Source organism: Podarcis erhardii (assembly GCF_964252035.2).
Source record: "Podarcis erhardii genome assembly, chromosome: 4".
Classification (NCBI taxonomy): domain Eukaryota; kingdom Metazoa; phylum Chordata; class Lepidosauria; order Squamata; family Lacertidae; genus Podarcis; species Podarcis erhardii.
In genome coordinates, this window is record NC_138508.1 from 39336155 (window position 1) to 39359045 (window position 22891).

At 42.4% G+C, this 22891-nt stretch overlaps 1 long non-coding RNA gene across 1 annotated transcript; it reads left to right on the plus strand.

Moving 5' to 3' along the window:
• Positions 1 to 3519: 3519 nt before the first annotated feature.
• LOC309340796 lies at positions 3520 to 6407 on the plus strand. Its single transcript, XR_014156100.1, has 3 exons — positions 3520 to 3590; positions 4942 to 5009; positions 6280 to 6407. It is a non-coding gene; the product is annotated as an uncharacterized lncRNA (long non-coding RNA).
• Positions 6408 to 22891: the final 16484 nt, after the last annotated feature.

The window sequence follows — 22891 nt, forward strand, 5'->3', positions numbered from 1 at the left end:
GGACTGCAGTACTTGCAGCATGTAACTGGACAAGAAACATCAGAGCTAGTCAGCCTTGAAGAGGCATGTTAACGGCTAGAAGAAACTCAGTGCAATTTCATTGTTTGGTAATGCCAGCAATCTTTTCCAGAGCTATCGTTTCTGGACTTGTGGGTGATCAGCTGGTGGTTGCCTGTGGATTGGAACACACTTCCGGGCCAGAAAAAAAAGCTGCAGATGGCTGTTGCATGCGTTTGGGTTGGTCTTGTGGGTTTGTGGCAGTGCCAGCTCTGGGTTTCATATTTTCAGTGGGGTGGGGATTGTATTGGTTTTGGACGAGACATCCTCTGTGAACTCCCCTTCTTCAATGAAATTCCTCACCCCTGCTTTCAGCAGCTGCTACTGCAATCACCATTGCTGGTGCTGCTCTCTGGCCAAAGAGTCTGTGGATGAGCAGCTGGTAGCAATTGCTGCTGCTGCTGCTGCTGCTGATGCTCTTCTGTTGCACATGCCACCTCCACTGTTCACACCGAGTCCATCATATCACATTCTCTTGCATTTATAAATCGCTTTTTTTAAAAGCCACCCAAGCAACATAAAAACACTGCCATTCAAACAAAATACTGTACTTTTCTGTCTACAAGACGCCCTCATGTATTTTGGGGGACTGAAATTTCAGAAAATGGGTGGAGATGGCTAAAAGTTGTTGAGCTTTATTTTGCAGAGGATTGGCCAGAGTTGTTGAACTTTGTCTGGGGCCGGGCAGGGGGATTACCGAGGGTTGTTGAGCTTTTTAAAGGGGGGAATGCCAAAAATCGCTCACGGATCACAAAAAACGCATCGTGTCTCTCCCCTCACTGGCAGAAGCTGCCACTCGCACGCCCAATTGCAGCAGCGTCGGCCAATCAACACCACTCATTGACGCAGCAACCAATAACATGCACAATAGCCTCTAACAGACACGGCAGCAATCAATCAAACGTCCTACCCATGTATAAGACAACCCCCACATTTTAGCAAGATTTTTGAGGGGGGGAAACCTAGTCTTATACACGGAAAAGTACAGTAACACAAAACATCTGAAAGAGTGTTATTAAAGCATAAAAAACAAACAAAAACAGCCATGGAAGCACACTTTTTAGTACTTCTTTTTGAGAGCTTGTGGCCTGATTTTCATGTTCCCCAGGAATCCTTCCTAGGCAGAATGGGAAGAAAATAGAATAATTCTAAGGACTTGTTGTGCAGCTTTTAAAGAAGGTGGATTTAGGAGCACGGATCTAATGTCTTCAGCAGCATTCACATCCATCACACTAGTATTCATTGCAGCAGACATGCCCTGCATATACAGCCAGGAAAATTAATAATAATTTCATTTTCAGCAATGGTTAATTTAAATACAGAGGCTCTTCTAAGAAGTAAAGAAAGATGCTAAAGCAATAAAAGACAAAAGTTAATCATGCTAGCTGCCTTGCCTCATTATACGACAGCTGTTGGAGTCTGTTATTTGGTTTCCACTGAGGGGGAATTATAGATCTTCTCAGCTGCATCTGCTTCCATCCATTCTGAAGACATTCCTTCATTGTCGAGGGATTGTTTAAGCAATAATTCGACCTTTCTTCTGTGATATTGCTGCATAATTAAGATCAGATAGCTTATATGATATAAATGAGAAATAAATGGAGATTTGGGATGGGAGCTGTTGAATGGCTGCTGGAGGTCCAGTTATTCCTCAGCCTGAGTTTCTCACCTGGTACTAAAGTGTTGTCCAAAACAAGTTCCAGGGGCCCTGCTTATCTGGGTTGCTTTCTATGGAGGAGAGATCACTAGGGACTTGAGGCATTTTTGTAATAAAATTTGTGTATCTGAAGAAGTGTGCATGCACACGAAAGCTCATACCTAGAACTAACTCAGTTGGTCTTTAAGGTGCTACTGGAAGGAATTTTTTTATTTTGTTTTGACCATGGCAGACCAACACGGCTACCTATCTGTAACATTTTTGTAATGTTGCATACCTGCTGGCTGCCTATAGCCTCAAACAACTTGCACAAATACAAAGCCAACAAGGAACATTTCAGAAAGAAGAAATGTAATGAAGCCCCTGTTGAGACGACAGCAATTATACATAAATGACAATGTGAACGATGTAAATTGCAAAGCAATTTATGTATCTGTTTACACAGAATGTGCACATGTGTTATTTTGTTGTACAGAACTGTGTTGAGAAACATTCACAGCAAGACTCTATGCCATGTTGACAGGAAGACAGGAGGAAATGCACTTAATAGTTTATTCTCAGCAGCTTCCCCCAACAACCCTAGATATAAGTCATAGCAGCAAATAAACAACTCACAACTATACCAAGATTGTAGCAAATTGAATCAATAATAAAAGCAACAACAATAGTTTTGCATAACACAGGGCTACGGTCAGGTCAAATGTAACAACAACAACAGCAGCAGCAACACTTAAAGCATTGCTAGTTTCCAAAATATTCTTAGTGGTAAAATGAATCTTAGTTTACAAATGTTTCCCAGAATTTCAAAAACAGCTCTGTTTAGCTTGCTTAGCATTTGATTCAGCTTTGAGATGTTAGAAAACGATGGCTCTTTCATAAACATGGAGCTGCTAATTGATAGTGCTTGGGCATTCAGTCAAGAGTGGATTGCTCATGCTCCACTGAATAGCTATCTCATGATTTCACTGTAAAAATGTCACTAGCAGTGCTGGCTAACTCCACCAACAAGATGACACAAATGCCTGGTCTACCCACACAGCAGAATGAGGTGGAAGAATGCTGAGGTGGGTGAACAAATTTTAGGCTGCAGGTAGGGTATAATTTGTTACAATTATGCACACACAGCGACCTTAAAAGTGGGAAACAAGTACAGCAGTCAAATGAGTGAGCTACCTGACATGTTTTCCATTTTCATGTAGGTTGTGGTACAGTAGTTCAAAGAGGCAAACCTCCCCCCTCCTCACTTCGTGATCAGAAGTGGTACCCTCCATTCTACACCATTCTGCAGTAAGTGTGGAATCAGCCTCAGTGGCTGCTAAGCAACCCAGTGGCTCCTACATGGTAGGCTTGGGAGGGAGGGAGGTTGGAGAGATGGTTCATCATCTGCAGTGCAAGCAGATGACACCAATGTGGTTTTGAAGAAGGATACTGAAGAGTATGCATTTGAAGTTTCTTCTCATTCCAGAAGTCATCTTGTGACGACTGGTGACACTAGTTGAATATTCACACTGATCACAAGCAAAAGGAATAAAATTCTTACTGTGTATTTTATTGGGCAGAAAGAAGGATGCTCAAAATGAGTGGGAGACAGAGGGAAGCACCAGTGTTGTGCTTGCAGAGCTTCTACTTAGTCCAAAGGACAAATGAATCTGGATGAGACTGTAATGGGACAAAGTGAGATGCTGGGACTTCCTGGATCCCAATGCAAACTGCAATGGAACTGGAATCAGCTAGTAGATCAGATTCTTATCTCCCCCAGCATCAAGTGACCCATTATGTCATCCGTGGTGCTATGCAAGCTTTGACAACCAGCTGATCCAATACAAAAAGATTCCAGGTGCAGCAGGACAGGAGGACAGGAGGAGAGGAAATGAGTGTAAGAATAGCAGATGTGAAAAAGAAGCAGTGGCTTTGCTGGAAGACTTTGAGGAAGTGACTCTGCATCACAGATTTACTGAGTCACTGGCAGATGCAAAGCCTGGCAGATGCAGCCAGAACATTGCAGATCATAGTAGTTTTGAAGCCTATTTGGACAGAAGCTGGAGGCTTGTTGGTAGGAGGGAAGCCACAAGTCAGACATATAATTCCAGTGCAGGGATGTTAAGGTGGGAGAAATTGGCTGACTGGCTTCACTAGCTTAATTTAAATGTGCATTTGAGGCTTTTTATATTGATTGTACTTTAGTCTAGAAAGAGCTTCATTCCAGCCAATTAATACTGCAATTGAGTGATAAGACTCTTAGCTCTGCATACTATTTTTCTTTCAAGCCCAACTGTCTCCACTGGACAGATTTTTTCCCCCCAATCCCCCCTTCCGAAATAATTAGGGTTTCTAACTTGCAGAGGTTAATTGCCAATGATCACTAGTAGTGCTTGTTCTTGTAGCATGGCAGTGGTGCCCACCTGAGAGGTGCTGGAGCTGAGCTCCAGCTGAAAAAAAACCCTTGGTCACTAGGTACATTTTCTGTAGGTTGGTGGGTGAAAACCTTTCGCAACAGAGTTGATATTCCTTGTTTCTGCTCCCCTCCCTCCCTCCTGTTCTCTCCATGTCAGTCTCAAACGGCACATAACAAAAAAATGCTACACTTCAGGGGGGCCACAAATACAATAAACAATGTACTAGATATTTAGCAGCTTTTCCAGAATAGATGGATTGTTGGATGTCCCATTAGTGACACATGGCTAAGATTGATCCACACAGGAATAACATACTTTCTATTTCTGGAAAGTCTACTATGATAAATCTGCAGGGTATTTATAGTCCCTATTTCTGAAACATCCGCTCTGACCTCTGAGCCCTTTATAGTGCAAAGGGAATAAATCTAGAATGGAACTTAGACTGGGAATTATCCATCTTTTCCCACAGAGAAAAACCTATATAAAACTTTCCTCCTTTACCATTTTTACCACCCTAGATCATGAAGTATATTCATCTGCTGGTTATGATTGGCCAGAGACCCCTTGCAAGCTCTCTGGACTACAGTGGGGAAATTGTCCCATGAACAGCTCACTATCTGTACATTTTGTCTTTTAATGTTCTTCAATTTAGCCCTGTCCTAAAACCACCCTCTGTGTTAGAGCTACCACCCATCAGGGTGTCTCTTTCGAGACTTTCCTATAACTGTCCTCCTCTCAGTCCCTCCCCCCCCCCCAAGAGACTGCTTCACACCAATCTGGTTCAGTCTGTTGAGTATCACTCTTCCTGGATTGCTCTTTCTCTCTTTCAAGCCTGCGCCAACTCTGAGGATGTTCGCCTTCAGTCACAGGAAGTCATCCAAGCAGAAGCTCTAAAATGAGTGGGTACAAATTGCCAATCTGGGCTGATTTCTCCCTTCCTCTACTTACACCACAATCCCAGTTTCTTTGGATGCTTGCCCCACACTCCATACAGGGCCTGCCTGTCCAACAGGCAAACTGAAGCAACCACTTTGGGTGGGAGAATTCCATGGGGTGGTGCCCCCATGGTGCCCTGCCAGGGATGGACTTGGGTAATATGACACCCTGAGCGAGGACAAAATTGGGCACCCACCCCATAATATTTCTTATTTTCAAATAATTCCTTTTGGTGCAGTTGCTTTTCTGCAGCCCCTTGCTTCGGCACCCTGTGCAGGGGAACTGCCCACAGCACCCTAAAGCCAGCGCTGTCCCTGCCACTGCCAGGGTTGAATGGCTGTGATGGCTTTTGGTGAGATCATGCCAGAAGCACAGCTGTGCCTATCACATGTATTTTAATTGTGTAACAGTAAAATGGGGAGGCACAGATTGATATCTGTCTTGCGAGCACATGTCCTCTTATACTTCACTGCCTGGGTATTAACTGGTTGCTTAAAACCTTGTAAGTAATTTGGGGAAGATATGCCTGAAGAGGAGTAAGCATAAACTACACGTTTAAAATGATCATGTTATATAACTGCGCAATGACACAATAGAGCTCATTTAGGTTCTTCAGTTAGTTAAGTGAGAAGCAAAAGGAAGCTCGACTGACAGGCATGAATGAGTAAACACAAACACTCTCAGCACCCTAATTTTAATAAGCACTGTAAATGGCCTCCTGTTTCTTTATTTTGAGACACAGCAGGTTTGTAGCTCTTAACTATTTAGCTGGATAAGTTATCTGCTCTCTTTATTCCATGGTCAAATTGCTTGTATAATTCATTTTGGTGTGTAACTTTATAATTCATTTTAGTGTGTAACTTTATAAACTTTACATCTGAAATGCTGGAAGCCAGTGTGGTGTAGTGGTTAAGAGCGGTAGTCTCGTAATCTGGGGAACCGGGTTCGCGTCTCCGCTCCTCCACATGCAGTGACCTTGGGCTAGTCACACTTCTTTGAAGTCTCTCAGCCCCACTCACCTCACAGAGTGTTTGTTGTGGGGGAGGAAGGGAAAGGAGAATGTTAGCCGCTTTGAGACTCCTTAAAGGGAGTGAAAGGCGGGATATCAAATCCAAACTCTTCTTCTTCTTCTTCTGGAATCAATTGCTGCTCTGTTTGCTTTTAATTTAGATTATTACAATAGACTCCGCTTAACCTGGTGTCCTATATTTCCTCCCTTTCTTCCTTTATTAGGTGAACAAGACATGCAAGTGAGTTACTGGGAGATACACACACACACACACACACACACACACACCTCTTGCCAGCTACCTTGATTTATTGATTATTTCTCAGGGTGCAAAGCATCAAGCAATTAAACACTTGTGCCATAGATTGTCTCAATATTACGTTATACAACTCTCCTTTCTGTATATTATTACAATGGTATTTTCTTTCTTTCTTTCTTTCTTTCTTTCTTTCTTTCTTTCTTTCTTTCTTTCTTTCTTTCTTCTCTCTCCCCATTCCCTTCACTATAACCTATCTGCTCTAACTCATTTAGAGAGTTGCCAAAGGAAAGAGCCTATACAGCACTTTTTGTGACCTCCAAAACTGAACAAAGAGGCACCTTCTAGAAAATTCTAAATGGAATGCTTCATTGTGCCTTCATGCTAATTCCTTGTACTTCTCAGGTATGAATTTGTGTTTGACAGCACCAATTTCCAACGCTGCAAGCTTCCCACATTTTTGGCAACCTGTATGTATGCTGTCACTGTTGCATATGTGAACGTTTTTAAAGTTGAGACAATTTTCTGTGTCTGCAAGGCATTTTACAAAATAAAAAGCCACCAGAACTGGCAGTGTTTGTTTGTTTGTTTATTTTGCAGGATGACTAAGGCCCCATCTGCACTGTACATTAAAAGCAGTGCCATATCATTTTAAAGAGTTACAGCTTCCTGCAAAGAATCCTGGGAACTGTTGTTTATTAATGGTGCTGATAATTGTTTAGAAGACCCTGTTCCCCTCTTACAGCGACAGTTCTAAGAACTGTACGACAACAAGTCCTTCTTCCCAGGGAACACTGGGAATTATAGCTCTGAGAGGCAAAAGGAGGTCCCCTAACTCCTCTCAGCACCCTTATCCTCATGGAATGTTCGTGCAATTGATAGTGAACCATGTTATTAGCCACTTCTGCTTCAAAACTTATTAGGGTATTTTGCTTTTCCAAACACCATAAAACAAATTTTAGCTCAGGAAACTGCACTGCAGAGTTTTTGCTGCTGTGGGAATTTCTTCAAAACTGACCAAAAATGAAAAGTCTATCTGTCTCTCCCCCTCCCCTCCCTTTAATATGGTCAGTAAATTGGCATAATTTTCTGAAGATGTTTTTCATTCACAGTAATTAATGCATACTTAAGCTTTGAAGCCTAAAGCTTTGGTTCAGCATTTCCGCTCAAACTCCCCAGCTATAGGGGGAAAAGAAGTCATCGTCAGAATTTAGCAAAGGCATTATTGCCTTGAAGGCCTTTTCTTTAGATCTCAGAATGGTACTAATTAGTGGATAGATGACTGATCTGAGAGATTTGACACCCACGTTTTCACTTCGGAAAGTTGGTTAAAAATGAGTGACTTTCTTGTTACTGCCACTTTGTCACTTGATCTTACCCAGGTTTGAAATCCGAGATAGTGGCCTCCTCCAAGAAGAAGCAAAAGGCCTGCTCCTTGTCCCAACAAAGAAAGTGCAAGAAGCGATGGTTCTGTAAATGGGATGCAGAAAACAGTCACCAAGGAAGGTTGGAATCAGGACTGAGACAAATATACAAAGATGAACCTTTTGGGCACATTCTCAACAGCAGTGGAGAAGCAAAAAATAAATGAGGTGGAGAAAGTTTAGAAATGGGGTTCTTACTTTTCTTTTATTAACAGTGAGGAGTAACTACTGGTTAGAGTGTAGTGCTGATAACGCCAAGGTTGCAGGTTTGATTCCCATATGGGGCAGCTGCAGGGGGTTGAATTAGATGGTTCTCAGGGTCTCTTCCAGCTCCACAATTCTATGAGTCTATGAAAGCTATCAATTTCTCTCCATTTTTCAATTCCCTCCCCATCTTCAGTTTGATCTGCAGTTAAGAACATAAGAGCCTCCTCAATGAAAGCAGTGACCCAGCATCAGGTTCTCACAATGGCCTTCCAGCTGATGCCTACCCCATCTTGACCAAAAGATGCTCTCTACTGCCCAGCCTCTCATGCATGTCCCTCCCAGCTATCAGAAGATCAGGTCCTCAGGCCTCCTCCTTTGATTCTCTTTCTTATCTTCTACACCAGTGATCAGATATGTGGGGGTTGGGGAGTGTCTTCCAGGCTGAGGTCACACTTTCAGGGGCCTGCTTGGAATCTGTTTCTTGTAGCTCCAAGGAGACTAGGCATCTCAGGCTTTGAAGTGTGTCTTGAGGCAGTTTTGTTTTGCGATGTTGAAATACCAAGCCTGTTGCGTTGTTCCTGGTAGCAGACTTCATTCCTCCACTACTGGAAGCTAAACATTCATTATTCACTCACACCATTTAGTACTGTTTCATATAACATTGAGAACGTTAAAGGCTGGCATACTTTGAGAAAACTAATGGGGCAATATCGTAGAAATGAAAGTTAGTTTATGAAGAAAAGATAAAGAGTTTATACTTGACCAGAGGCATTAAAGGAAAGACTGCACACGATTTCATATACTACACAAGCATTTCTAACGTATTCAAAACCATAACAGGACAACTAAAAGGATAACTCCCCTACCCACACAAGTTCCTAGAGGAATTTCTCCAGCCCACCCACAGATGTGCAGAAATTGGCACCACACCACCTCACCCTGAGAATAGGATTGCGAAGGAGGGGAGGCATTTTATGATCAGCCCTAGTTAGAATAATATTTCCATCTTTCTTAGACAAAATGGGAGAAGGCCCATACAGTTCTTTTGCTGTGCATAGCACAGACAGATTGCCACCAGACTACAATTTTATCATATAAATTAAAAGCAATGCAATCAGTTGACTAAAATACAACAGTGAATGAGCAGTAAGAAAACACAAGTGACCATAGGAGTCAACTCCTAGGGGCTGAGGTCTCTTTGCCCCCCTCCTAAAATATTTGATGGGGCTGGGACCCACCCAAAGTTGATGGGCATTTTCCATTCCAATGGTGTGCATGTGCTACATCATGTGACCGATTATACAGGATGCCCCTCCCTAATATTTTATTCAAGTTGGCACCCCTTTCAAGTGACCCAACACTTAAATCAGAGTTGGTTTTCATGACATGGTTCAGTTCCCAACTCAGCCAAAAAGCTTGCTGGGTCGCCATAAGCCAATCATGTTCTTTCAGTTTAGCCTACCTCGCAGAGGTATTGTGATGATACAATGGAAGTAGCCAGGACCATGTACACACTCCTTGGAGGAAGAGTATGAAATGAGAGTTCTTGAATTATGATTTTTTTCAAATTTCACCTTTGAGTTTGTATGTAGAAAGTATGTCTGCCTTGTTCTTAAGTTTGGGTCCTCCCCCTCCCTCCCCAAAATCATCATCATCATCATCTGCTGTCTCGGAACTTGGTAAGTGTTTGCACATCAAATGATGGGAGCCTTTTTTTTAAATAAATATTTATTAAGGTTTTTAAATATAAATGCACACATAATAAACAATCTTACTTCTTTTACAGCAATTTCAACACTTCTTTGGACTCCCTCACGTCTCCCGCTCCCATTTACATCGTTAAAATTTTTTTCCAAACAAATTATCAACTTGTTTACAATCTCATGTCCACTCATTCAAATATAATCTAGCACTTCTTCCAAAAATTTTTTATATTTTCTTTAGTCTCACTTATCATCAAATTTAAATCTAGTTTAGTGGTGGCCAATTTTTTATAATCTAGCATCCTTCTTAACATTCAACCAAATTACAATGTTTTTGTAGATACATCTTAAATTTCTCCCAGTCTTCCTCCATCTTCTCTTCTCCCAGATCACGGATTCTGCCGGTCATCTCGGCCAGTTGCATATAGTCCATCAACTGCATCTGCCACTCTTCCAGTGTGGGTAGATCTTGAGTTTTCCAGTTTTTTGCAATGAGAATCCTTGCTGCCGTTGTTGCATACATAAAAAATGTTCGATCCTTCTTTAACACCTTCTGGCCGACAATACCCAGAAGGAAGGCCTCTGGTTTCTTTGTGAAGGTATACTTAAATACCTTTTTCAGCTCATTATATATCATTTCCCAGAAGGCCTTCACCTTAGGGCATGTCCACCAGAGGTGAAAGAATGTTCCTTCATTTTCTCTGCATTTCCAACATTTATTATCAGACGAATGGTATATTTTGGCAAGTTTAACTGGGGTCATGTACCATCTATATATCATTTTCATTACATTTTCCTTCAGAGCATTACATGCGGTGAAGTTCAGCCCAGTGGTCCACAACCTTTCCCAGTCCTCAAACATAATGTTATGCCCAATGTCCTGTGCCCATTTTATCATAGCCGATTTAACCATTTCGTCTTGTGTATTCCATTTTAGCAGCAAGTTATACATTCTAGATAGTACCTTGGTCTTTGGTTCTAACAATTCTGTTTCTAACTTCGATTTCTCCACCTGGAACCCTAACTTTTTGTCATTTTTAAAAACTTCTTTAATCTGAGCATAATGTAACCAGTCTCGCACCTTATCCTTCATTTTCTCCAAACTCTGCAATTTCCAATTGTCTCCATCTTTTTCTAATATTTCCCAATATTTTGGCCATTTGGCCTCCATATTGGGTCTTTTTCGGGCCTTAGCCTCCAGAGGTGAGAGCCACCTTGGAGTTTTATTTTCCAATAAGTCTTTATATTTTGTCCAGACATTAAACACTGCTTTCCTGACAATATGATTCTTAAAGGCCTTATTGATCTTAACTTTGTCATACCATAAGTATGCATGCCAACCAAAAGCATTGTTAAAACCTTCCAGGTCCAGTACGTCAGTGTCTTCGAGAAGTAGCCAATCTTTTAGCCAGCAGAAAGCTGCGGCTTCATAATACAACTTTAAGTCTGGCAGGGCAAAGCCCCCTCTTTCTTTCGCATCTGTTAATATCTTAAACTTAATTCTGGGCTTTTTGCCCTGCCAGACAAATTTAGATATATCTTTCTGCCACTTCCGGAAGCACTCCGTTTTATCCACAATCTGTAATGTTTGAAACAAAAACAACATTTTTGGCAATACATTCATCTTAATAGCAGCAATTCGGCCTAACAAAGAAAGCTTCAATTTTGTCCAACTATCCAAGTCTCTCTTGATTTCAGACCAACATTTTTCATAGTTGTCCTTGAATAGACTCAGGTTTTTTGCTGTTATGTTTACCCCTAGGTACTTTACCTTTTTAACCATAGTTAATTCTGTTTCTCTCTGAAACCGTTCTGACTCTATATCTGTCAAATTTTTTCCCAGCACCTTGGTTTTCTGTTTATTTAATTTAAATCCCGCCACCCGACCAAAGTCCTGAATCAATTGTAATACTCTTTTCGTACTAGATTCTGGCTCCTGCAGGGTCAAAACTAGGTCATCTGCAAAAGCTTTAAGTTTGTATTGTTTCGCTCCGACCTAAATGATGGGAGCCTTGGCTGTATTTACAAATTGTCCCAAACTGTAAAGCGTTGTTGGAGAGAGTCTAGACTGAGAAATACAGTACAGTGGTACCTCGGGTTACATACGCTTCAGGTTACATACACTTCAGGTTAAAGACTCCGCTAACCCAGAAATATTACCTCGGGTTAAAAACTTTGCTTCAGGATGAGAACAGAAATAGTGCTGCGGCAGTGCGGCAGCAGCAGGAGGCCCCATTAGTTAAAGTGGTGCTTCAGGTTAAGAACAGTTTCAGGTTAAGAACGGACCTCTGGAACGAATTAAGTACTTAACCCGAGGTACCACTGTACAATTTAGGTTTGGCCCTAGCGAGATGTAGGAATTTTGTTTGCCTCAGATGATGACCATCTGACCATTTCTGTGCTAGTGCAGGCTAGCACATGTTTCAGAATATCCCAAAGCCCCAGACATTCAGTATACATCCAGCACTGGTTGGCTTCTTGCCAGGAGCCACATGCCGGTGGCTAGATGGCAAAAGGTAAATAGAGCAATGGGTGTAGTTCTTCATACAGCCAGTGACATTTACAGCCATGCCAATGCCAGAGGTTTCTCCACCCCTCTCCATCCTCCATCCAGGCAAGCAAGAGGCATTATCACAGCTCAAGGACACACTCCAGACAGCCAAAGGCACTTGAGGAGAACACAGTTCAGGGCTGATGAGAAAATTGTGACCAAAGGAGCAGGTGTGGTCTGGAGAGAGTCTCAAGCACCCCTGAGCCTGAGATTCCCCACCCCTGATATACAGAGATTCTGGCACTGATTGTTTCTCATGCAGCTGGCTTTGAATAGCTGGCAGCACCTTGGACAGTTCCATGGCTTTTTATAAAAAGCAAATCCTCTCAACCCCAAAAGCTACAAACCCAGTTTTGTTTGACTTTCTCCTGTTCTGGCAGCTTGATGCTGGGCAATTAACAATACATCTAAATCCATAAAGTAGCTGATAAATTTGAATATGCTGACTAAGTTTTAGCTTTGCATGCCTGTCCAAAGTAGTTTAAAATCTCATCATTAAGCAGAAGCAGAAAGTGCCTTTTCACAATGGAATCAAAATAACTTGCCCAGAATGATCAAGTTACTTTCTTTTTGCTATCAGAATTAAATTTATCGTATGTTAAAAGAGCATTGCATGCCTTAGCCTTATTAGCAGTCTTTCTCACCATCTTGATAAGGGGAACAGAAGTATACCCACCAACATTTATCTGATGAAAATAGGGGTGTCCCATTCCATAATGATAATTTTACTATTTATACCCCACACATCTTATTGGGTTGTCCCAGCCACTCTGGGCAGCTTCCAACATATATAAATACATTTAAAAACAATTAAACTTTTTTTTTTTTAAAAAAAAAAAAAACCTTCCCTATACAGGATTGTCTTCAGATGGCTCAGGGGTTGGATAACGCCATACCCTCCAACATTTCTCCAATGAAAATAGGGACATTCTAAGGAAAAGCGGGATATTCTAGGATCAAATCAGAAACTGGGATGGCTTCTCTAAAACAGGGACATTTGCAGGGTCTGCAAAAGTGCATCGCAAAGTCATTTCACAGGCAGACTAGATTTTTTTGGATCCTGAGCAAATCAGACACATTTCGTTGCTCAGAATTAAGAATATAAAATTAAGGCTTTTGACATCACCATAAGCATCAAGAGGACTGCAGGAAAAGTGATCTCTGTTTACAGTAGTAAGACTACTAATATGCAGATGTCCCACCGCCGTGTGTGTATAAAGTGGGACAGCACAATTGCCAATGGCCAAATCATGCAATTGCTGATTGACATCATGTCTAGTTTCACCTGTAACAGATATGATTAGGGTGTGTACTCCCAGAATCACAGACGATGGCTGAATGACATTGGAAAGCATGCTGTGTACAGATTTCTAGCAAGAACAGCACCAGCTGCTGTTATCTGCTTGTAACTAACCTCATCATTGTACTGCTTAGTGAACAAACATGTGTCCAAGCTGTGATGATAGCCACAAAGTATTGCTGGGGGATGATAAATAGCAATACTTCAGGAGCACTGCTGCTTATTAAGTGTTCCATAAGCACATTTAATTTCTCTGCCACCTTTTGTTTCAGGAATTCAAATGCATTTGCTACAAATAAAAGGAGACACAAGAGAACACAAACTCTCTCCCCCCCTCCATATTTGCCCTTTCAATATCTGTGCTGCTTAAGCCTGTGTGTCTTACTGTGATTGTAGCTCTGTGCTTTGAAGCTGTGACCTTCAAGATCTAAACAAAAGTCATTGTGGCTTAAAAGCAAAAGCAATGAACTAACAGAATGCTAAATCTGCCCAGACAGGGACTGGGAGAGTTGCTCTGCAAAGATGAACTGGCTTTTTAATGTTCCGTAATCATCTCCTTGAGTTGTTAACATGTAAAATGTGCCCCTCTCCCTTTGTTTAGAAATAACTATGCAAGACATGGTGCATATCTAACTAAAGCCCAGGCTATGTCTGGCCTCTTTGTAGTTAAGGAATTCTACTAGCCCAAGAGCACATTCTATTGATCCTGCAGGAAGACATGAAAACTTAGGGCCAAACTAGATATTTTCTAGGTGTATAGCATCTAGCTATCTCACACTGGGGGCGGGGGGGGGGCATAGCAACCCTTATTGGAAAGGCAGTGCAATGGGCAGGAGACTTAATAGTTTCTCTCACTAGTGTGATTGAAATTAATTTGCTCTGCATGACGCTAGGAGCCTTAGAGGGGAAAGTCTCCATTGATGCTAACAGGACTTTCCCTGCTAAGGATCTTAGTCACATGTGGAATGGGGGTAACTTTTGTTTTGATCATTTTGTGTGTGTGTGTGTGTGTGTGTGTGTGAGAGAGAGAGAGAGAGAGAGAGAGAGAGAGAGAGAGAGAGAGATAAGATAATTCTCCCCATACACATTCTGCCTTCTCAATAAGGATTCCCCTAGCACCATGGCGCTGTGGGTAAAACCTCAGTGCCTAGGACTTGCCGATCGTATGGTTGGCGGTTCGAATCCCCGCGGCGGGGTGAGCTCCTGCCGTTCAGTCCCAGCTCCTGCCCTCCTAGCAGTTCGAAAGCACCCCTAAGTGCAAGTAGATAAATAGGTACCGCTTTATAGCGGGACGGTAACGGCGTTTCCGTGTGCTGTGCTGGTGCTGGCTCGCCAGAGCAGCTTCGTCACGCTGGCCATGTGACCCGGAAGTGTCTGCGGTCAGCGCTGGCTCCCGGCCTCTTAAGCGAGATGAGCATGCAACCCCAGAGTCGGACACGACTGGCCCATACGGGCAGGGGTACCTTTACCTTTACCTAGCACCATGATGCCTGTAATTAAGTAAGAAAAAAACTATAGATCTATAACTGCATGCTAAATATTTAGCAAATGTCTAGTTTACCCCTTAAATATCTCAGTGCCTCTACACCTTTTTTTTCATTCAGCTTTCTTAGGAAGGGTATTCACAGAAACAGAAAGCATTTTCCCCAATCAGGAAACTCTGGGCAACATCAGAGGATTTGTAATTACATGAATTATTGCTTTGACCTGATCCAAAGTCAATTAGAGCACTATGGAAAAAGATTTGGTGCCAGCAATTCCATTCTCTCTCATCCAAGCAGTTCCCCATGTGTAAACAGTTTCTTGAAGCTATGGTGTCAATTAAAAACTCCTTGCTGATATTTAACTGGCTCCCTCTCTATCCCTTTTCCTCCTTTAAAAAAACGGGGGGGGGGGCACTCTTGCAAATATATTGCTGATCTAGAAAAGATTTAAATATGAGAATCCATTTTTTTAAAGAGATAGAGCGAGCAGAAGTTTCCGCCCCAAACGTCAGACAAAATGAAACTTCTGTATCTGTGTGCAAGCTTTGATATTCTCGCTTTAGAAAATACATTTTTATGTTTGCCTTTGAAGTGTGTGCTCTCCATTCAGCCCAGCTTAGCGGCTGATATATGTCAAATATGTGGCATTTAAAACATGAATGGAATCAAGATGATTCTTTGAAGCAAAATGACGGATCTCAGACAAAAGTTAACTTGTAGATCTCGCAGGACATGTGATAGCAGGGCTGCTCTTGTTATACAGAGCAAAGTGGTGACCTTCCATCACACTTCTATAGAAAGCTCTAGTGATTTGGTCCATGGGGCTACTTAGCACACTGATTGGCAGGAATAGTCCAAGATCTCAGGCTAAGGTTAATGATGTACTTGTTCCAGTCTCCAGATTGACATTGTCTCCCAATGACATTGACCAAAGTACAGCTGGGTCTGGAGGCTATCAGACTTGCCACAGCTTTCCTAGTATAGACCAGAACATCTCTGCCTCCTAGTATTATCCAATGGGGACAGTGGAGAAGGTCAAATCTATGTTATGGCAAACAAGTGGCCTACAGGTTCCATGATGATCCAGTTGACTTCACTGGAAACATGATGGGACTTGAAGTTTACTGGATCTTTAAGCCCCTTTCCATAGATCCAAACCTTCACCTGAATTTCGCAATGGAGCACAAGAGAGCAGGGTGGCTGGTGCCCATTGAAATGGGTAGGGCAGAAGATAGGAAGATCAGCACTAGGTGGAAGCAGAGCCAACTAATTCCAATTTTGCTCCCATCCTCCTCCGTACTGAGTTTTACAAGGGGCAGCAACAAGATCGAGGAGAAATAATCTGGCAGTCACTTCCACACCCTAGACTTGATGTAAGTAAGAAAGTAGACAGGTAGAGGATGGCTGAGGGCAGAACAAGGCTGGTGGGGCAAAAACCCATTTGCCCAAATCAACCAACCTCTACTGCTGGGGAGTTTTACTATCCAGCAGATGTCTTCTAAATTAACTTTATTTTAGAACATAGCTGTCGACTTACAGATTTGAAAATAAGGGACCAGCAGCCTTGAAAATAAGGGACCAGCAGCCAAAATAAGGGATTTTATTCTACCAGCTGAAATACGAAGTTAAAAGGGACCAGATAATTTTGGAGAGCAGCGCCGGTTTTTAGCCCTTCATTTCCAGAGGTTGCTGCTCAAGACACCAGCCGATGAAACACTGCAATTAAATAACTACAAGCAGCAACCACTTTTTGTGCAAAACAAAGTTCAAGTTACGAAGATGCTGTTGCAGTTCTGTATCTTTTCTCTCATGCTCCATCTGCAGCTCTCAATTCCATCAGGTGGGGCGGGAGGAAGGGGGGGGGGAAATAGCGCCCGAAGTAAACCCGCAGATCAGACCATCTATGCTAGTCTACCACTACAAATCTATGGGAGAAGCACTTGCGGTCCTTCCCTTGTAGCCCTTGGAACACATGCCCGCGCCTCCGCCTCCGCCTCCTCCTCTTCCTCCTCTCTCTGAACTGCTTTCTCTGTGGTTGCCCTTGCTCTCCTCTCAAGGCTCCTCAGCAATTCATAGGCCATGCCAGGCTGCCCATCTTATCTTTTTTTTTTTAAATAATATTTATTAAGAGTTTCCAATTATAACAATATAAAAAAAAAACCCATCCAAATTTAAGATCTTATTTTCCGTAACATCTTTCCAGGACTTCCCCTCCCCTCCCCCTCTTATATTCCAATTCTTACAAATAAATTCAGCAATTTATTATCCCAAATTTTAACCTTATTATCATTAACCCAATTTAAAAATATTTTCCCATCTCCTAAGATCGACCTATTCCCTTCCGCGCGTTCCCCCCTTTAATATACATAATAGATTAAAATATAATAAAATAAAATATGATTTTGCAGCCTTTGGATTCCAAATTTCCCTCCCCCTTTTCCTGGTTGCGTTCCCCATATTGATCAACATCTGATGTCTTCCTGGAGCTCCCACATTTATTTAAACCATAGTCCTTTACCAGTCTTCTTTAATTTTAAATGTCCAATCTTGGAAGGAGTCTATCTCAAAAAGGCCCATTTTTTCCATCCAGATTTTTATATACTTGGGAGTAAAACTCCAATTTTATTGCTTAAACCTTTCAAATCTGGATGTCCCAAATGTTCCCACTTCCAACTTTGTCCAATTCTTATTATTCTTGTTGTTCTTGTTAATCTCTCTCCTCTTTCTTTTCCTGTTTTCCTGCACAAATGTTCTAATTCCAAAAGCTTCTAAATTCCACTGCAGAGGCTCTGTTATTCAGGAACGAAACATGATGCCAAGTCCCTTCCATTTTTCAATAGATAAGTCTATTGTCTACTTTAGTGTGTAAACCTCTGTAGCCAAAATAATGTTCCATTTCTGCAGTTTCCCAGGAGATAAAAAGTTCTGTCAAATTCGATGCCAACAACTTGTAATATCCCTCGGCTCCTCTAGGTGGATTGTAGTAACTCAGTTCCCTTCCAGATCACATCCACCAGTCAAAGTAACTTATTATTCCTTGTTTTAAACATTTTGTATCCAATTTGTAACAAATATAACCGCCAAAGTCCTCGTAACAAAGTTCTCATTTTTGTTCTTCTGCTTTGACAGCTCTTTGACAGCTGTCAAAACCTCTCCTTGTCTTCTCCCAGCGCTCTAACTAAAACGCTCCCAGGTTCCGGGGGGGGGGGGTTGCTTTTTGAATAAATTCCACTTTTCTCCTCCAGCTCAATCTTATAATTTTCCATCGCGAAATTTCATAACTTTATCAAAATAAGGTTGCGCTCAATCTTAGATGTTAAGTCCTTTACTTTAGCTCCTCTACAACGGGGGGGGGGGGGCTGACTTCCTTTTTATGCCTCCCCCGCTCGTTCCGAATTCTTTAAAAATTTCTCGCCTTTTTTAATCCAAGTTCCGATTACTCACGGGTTATGCTTTTAAGTCCAAATTTCCAATGGAAGAAGTCAGCGCTCTCCGTCGAATGGCATGCGGCTTCGCTCGGCAGGGGAAGCGGAGGACTCAAAGCACCACCCCCCCCTGTCACCCGTTCCGTAGCCTTTAAAAAGGCTCCTTCGCGGGTCGGGGGGGCTCAAAAGGTGCCAGCCGAGTCACCATGTCCATGGGTTTTAGCGCCCATGGTTTTTGAGGGTCCCCGCGTCGCCGGCGCGGCAGGACCCAGCCCCTACCGAGCAGGTTCCCTCCGGAGCTCGGAGGAGTCCGCCATTCGGCGATGGCGCCAACCCAGAAGTCCCCCAGGCTGCCCATCTTATCCGGGCTCTTTGGCGGCATAGCCGCAGTACTAACGGGAGCGGGAGCGGCAGTGACGGGCAGAGGGGAGGCCCCAGGCAGAAACACTCAGTTCGGCGGCCGCAAGGAGGATGGCGGCAGAAGGGCCCAAGGCTCCCACCAGTCCCAGCAGGGAGGGGTTCCTGGGGGCCGAGGCTGGTGAGAGGAGGCCGGAGGGGGGCGGGCTGGGCAGCCAAGCAACACAGTTGGAGCCTCCCTCCTCCCTGGCCGGCAAGGAGGGAGGGAGAGGAGCTGCTTCCTTTGAAACCCAGGAAATTTAAGGGACATCCATCAAAAAGGGACAGCAGCGGGACATGGCGCTGGGATAAGGGACTGTCCCTCTAAATAAGGGTCACTTGACAGCTATGTTTTAAAATTATATTGAGGGGGTGCCTGTTCATTATTTGCTTGGTACTTCAAATTAAAAAGGGACATGCTCTATCATGGACTAGTGGCATAGTTTGTTCTTGAACTTTACATAACACAAAATGGCTGCAGAAGAGGAGAAAGAGAGACAGTGCTGTAAAATGATACAGGGGATGCCCACTCTCAGTGGAAAATAAGGCCACGTACATCAGCAGCCGCTATGCTCACTCATAAAGAGAAGTGCTCTGCCCCTCTCCTCTATTCAGAACAGAACATAAGGAGGGTGTCTGATCCAGTGAAATTGATGGGATGTAGTTATGGTTAATGGGGAAGTGTTGAATGTAAGAATGACCAAGCCAGGGCTAACAGGAACTGAGCAGGAAGAGCAAACAGTCTCTTGTGCACAGTGAATTTTTTTCAGAGGGTATTTACTGAACAGGTGACATTGCCTCCTATGGCAGGCACTGGATCCACATCCCCTACTTAATGTCTATATTTGGGCAGCATGGGAGATGGTGGCATTTTATTAGCACATAGACAGGATCTAGCAGCCCAGTGAACAATTCCAGCAAAATATGCTGTGCTCTAAAACCTCAAGGTCCTTAGCAGGAGGTTGAGCAAACAGTGACGAAAAGGACCAAGTCAAATATTCGCACTTTCATGTGTATCAAGTTTCACATAAAATTTGAGGATTACTGCTTCTCGATTTGCATATTTTAAAGCCTCTGTTAATTAAATAAGCTATCCTGCTGAATTCTATTTGAACCAAAAATTGAACAAACTTTGCAAGCTGCTGTCCTGTGCTGCCCCCACCCCCAATTTAGAGATATGTGAGAAAGAAAATAAGACGGTGTTTTTCTTTGACAGTGTGATTGTTGGACATTGCTGAATCAAAAGTAAAACAAAAGTTATAGCCCCGACTCCCAACAAATAGAAGCAGTGGGTATCTAAGCAGATTGCTGGAGCAAAGTCTGAGAAGAGGGGACTTAATTAAAGTTTTTGTATGTCATGGAGAAAGTGGAAAGATAAAAGTTTCCCCTCTCTCATTAAACACCACAACTCATTAACATCCATTGAGGATTAATATTAGAAGATTCAGGACACAGAAAAGAAAATACTTTGTCATGCAGCACATAGTTAACTGCGGACCTCACTCCCACAGCTAGCAGAGATGGCCACCAACCTTGGTGGCTTTAAAAGAAGATTAGGCAAATTCATGGAGGAGAGGACAATTGATGGCTACTAGCCATGATAGGTATGCTTTGCCTCCAAAGGAGAAGACAGCAATGCTTCTGAATACCAGTTAGCAGGAACCACAGCAGGGTAGACTGCTCTTGTCCTCAAATCCTGCTTCTGGCAGGATCTGGTTGGCCACTGTGAGTCCAGGATGTGGGACTAGGTGGGCCATTGGCCTGATCCAGAAGGCTCTTCTTATATTCTGAAAATGTTCAGCGCCTCACACCTCTGATTTTGTTAAAATGAGTTGCAAGGTTATAGCACATTCATATACAGTCATACCTTGGTTCTTGAATGCCTTGGTACTCGGAACTTTTGGTTCTCGAATGTTGCAAACCTGGAAGTGAGTGTTCCGGTTTGCAAACGTTTTTCGGTAGTCGAACATCCGATGCAGCTTCCGTGGCTTAGAGTGAGTGAAGGAAGCCACGCCTTGGTTGTTGAATGGTTCCGGAAGTCAAATGGACTCCTGGAATGCATTAAGTTCGACAACAAAGGTACAACTGTACAGTGGTACCTTGGTTCTCAAATGCCTTGGTACTCAAACAACTTGGAACCCAAACACTGCAAACCTGGAAGTAAGTGTTCCAGTTTGTGAACTTTTTTGGGAAGTCGAATGTGCTCCATTTTGAATGCTACGCTTCCGATTTGAGTGCCACACTTCCATTTGGAGTGCCACACTTCCGTTTGGAGTGTTACACTGAGGTCTGTCTGTTTTTGCTATTTATATTGCATTTTTGTTTTTGTGGCTTTTTTTGTTTTGTTTTTGTGACTGTGGTGACTGTGTGGAACCCAGTTCAGCTACTGACTGATGATTGTGTGACTGCAGTACATTGTTTATTGCTTTCATTTTATGGATCAGTGGTCTTGTTAGATAGTAAAATTCATGTTAAATTGCTGTTTTGGGGTTGTTTTTAAAAGTGTGGAACCGATTAATCCATTTTGCATTACTTTCTATTGAAAAGCATGCCTTGGTTTTGGAACGCTTTGGTTTTGGAACGGATTTCTGGAACGGATTAAGTTTGAGAACCAAGGTACCACTGTACAGCCAAATTGCAACTTACACACATTTAACTTATGCAAATTCAGCTTTATGTGCTTGGCTTATATACACCCACCCACCCTTGGGAGAGCATTTGGAGGTGCAGGTAAAGTATGTTTTGACTATACATAATTTGGGCTTTATGCGTTGTCCCCAGAACATAACTCCTGCCTAAGTTGAGAGTTGACAGTGTAATCAGATGTCTATATAGTATTGTTCTTTTTAATGTTATCAAAATAACTTTTAGGGATGAGAGACTGATGACCAAATCTTTGGAACAGTGGCTCTGTGAGGTTGCCGAAATTGGGAAGATCTCTGCAGTGCTCCAAGGAGCAGTGTGAATCTTCAACATTATCCTGCTCCATCATCTTTCTGTGCTGCTAAGCTAGCCACTCAGATGCAGCAACCACCTCTGGTAGCTATAGTCCTGCAGAGCATTTGTCATTGTGCTGTATGATTGAGACCTCTTGAATAAAGGAAACTGACAAACATTTCTGAAAACTGGTCCCACTGCCTTGGTCTGTATGTATTCCTCCAGTCTTGGATTGCACTTTTGACATAAACCCCCTCGTCACTACTCAGCAGGCTGGTGGCTTTAACAAATTATGCTTCCTTGAAGGAGAAACTCTCTGTTACTTCTGCCTCACTCCATCATCCACTTATTTCTTCCCAGGAAACAAATATCTTACAGTTTCTATTGCATCAAGAAGATCGCAGAGCTAGCAGACCAAAAATCCATCCCATACTGAATCTATCATCATGCCTCTGCTCCTGGCAATTATAGTGGCATATTTCCTCCTCTCGGTATAGCTCCCTGCCCTTAGCAATGGGAGGTTAGAAATTCAAATGTGCTGGTACATTAATCTGGGACATTAAAATAAAATAAAAAAGCCCACCATTTCCATGTGTTGATGGAAATAGGATAATAAATACTCCTGAATTACAACTGTCATCCTGAAATGCACAGGCAACAAAGAGCGTAGAAAAATTGAGTATCTTGCATAAAGGACACTGTTCTTTATCTACCAAGCCCATTTCAATGACATCTGAAAAGGATTCAGGTGACTGAGAATGAGATGCAACCATTGATGTTCAAACTCCTTTGGACCAACATCTTATTATAATTTGATCTTTGCTAATTTGAAACAGGCTTACATCCTGCCTTGCCATACAGAGTGACCCAATATAAAATTCAATTTAAAAAACAACACCAAAAACGATCAAATCCATATATAAAGCAAATTTGAAAGCAGACTGAGTAGCAAATAAAAGCAGATGACGGAGAAATAGTTTCCTATTCTGCTATTTATTTTGATTTGATTGTTCAATTGCATAAATATTTTTTATTGATTTTTTTTATTTGCCTGATTGTATATTTTATTGCTCTGGTTTTGATTTTAAATTGTATTGCAAACCACCTTGAGATAAATGACTGTGAAAAGCGATACAGAAAAGCCCGTTGAAAT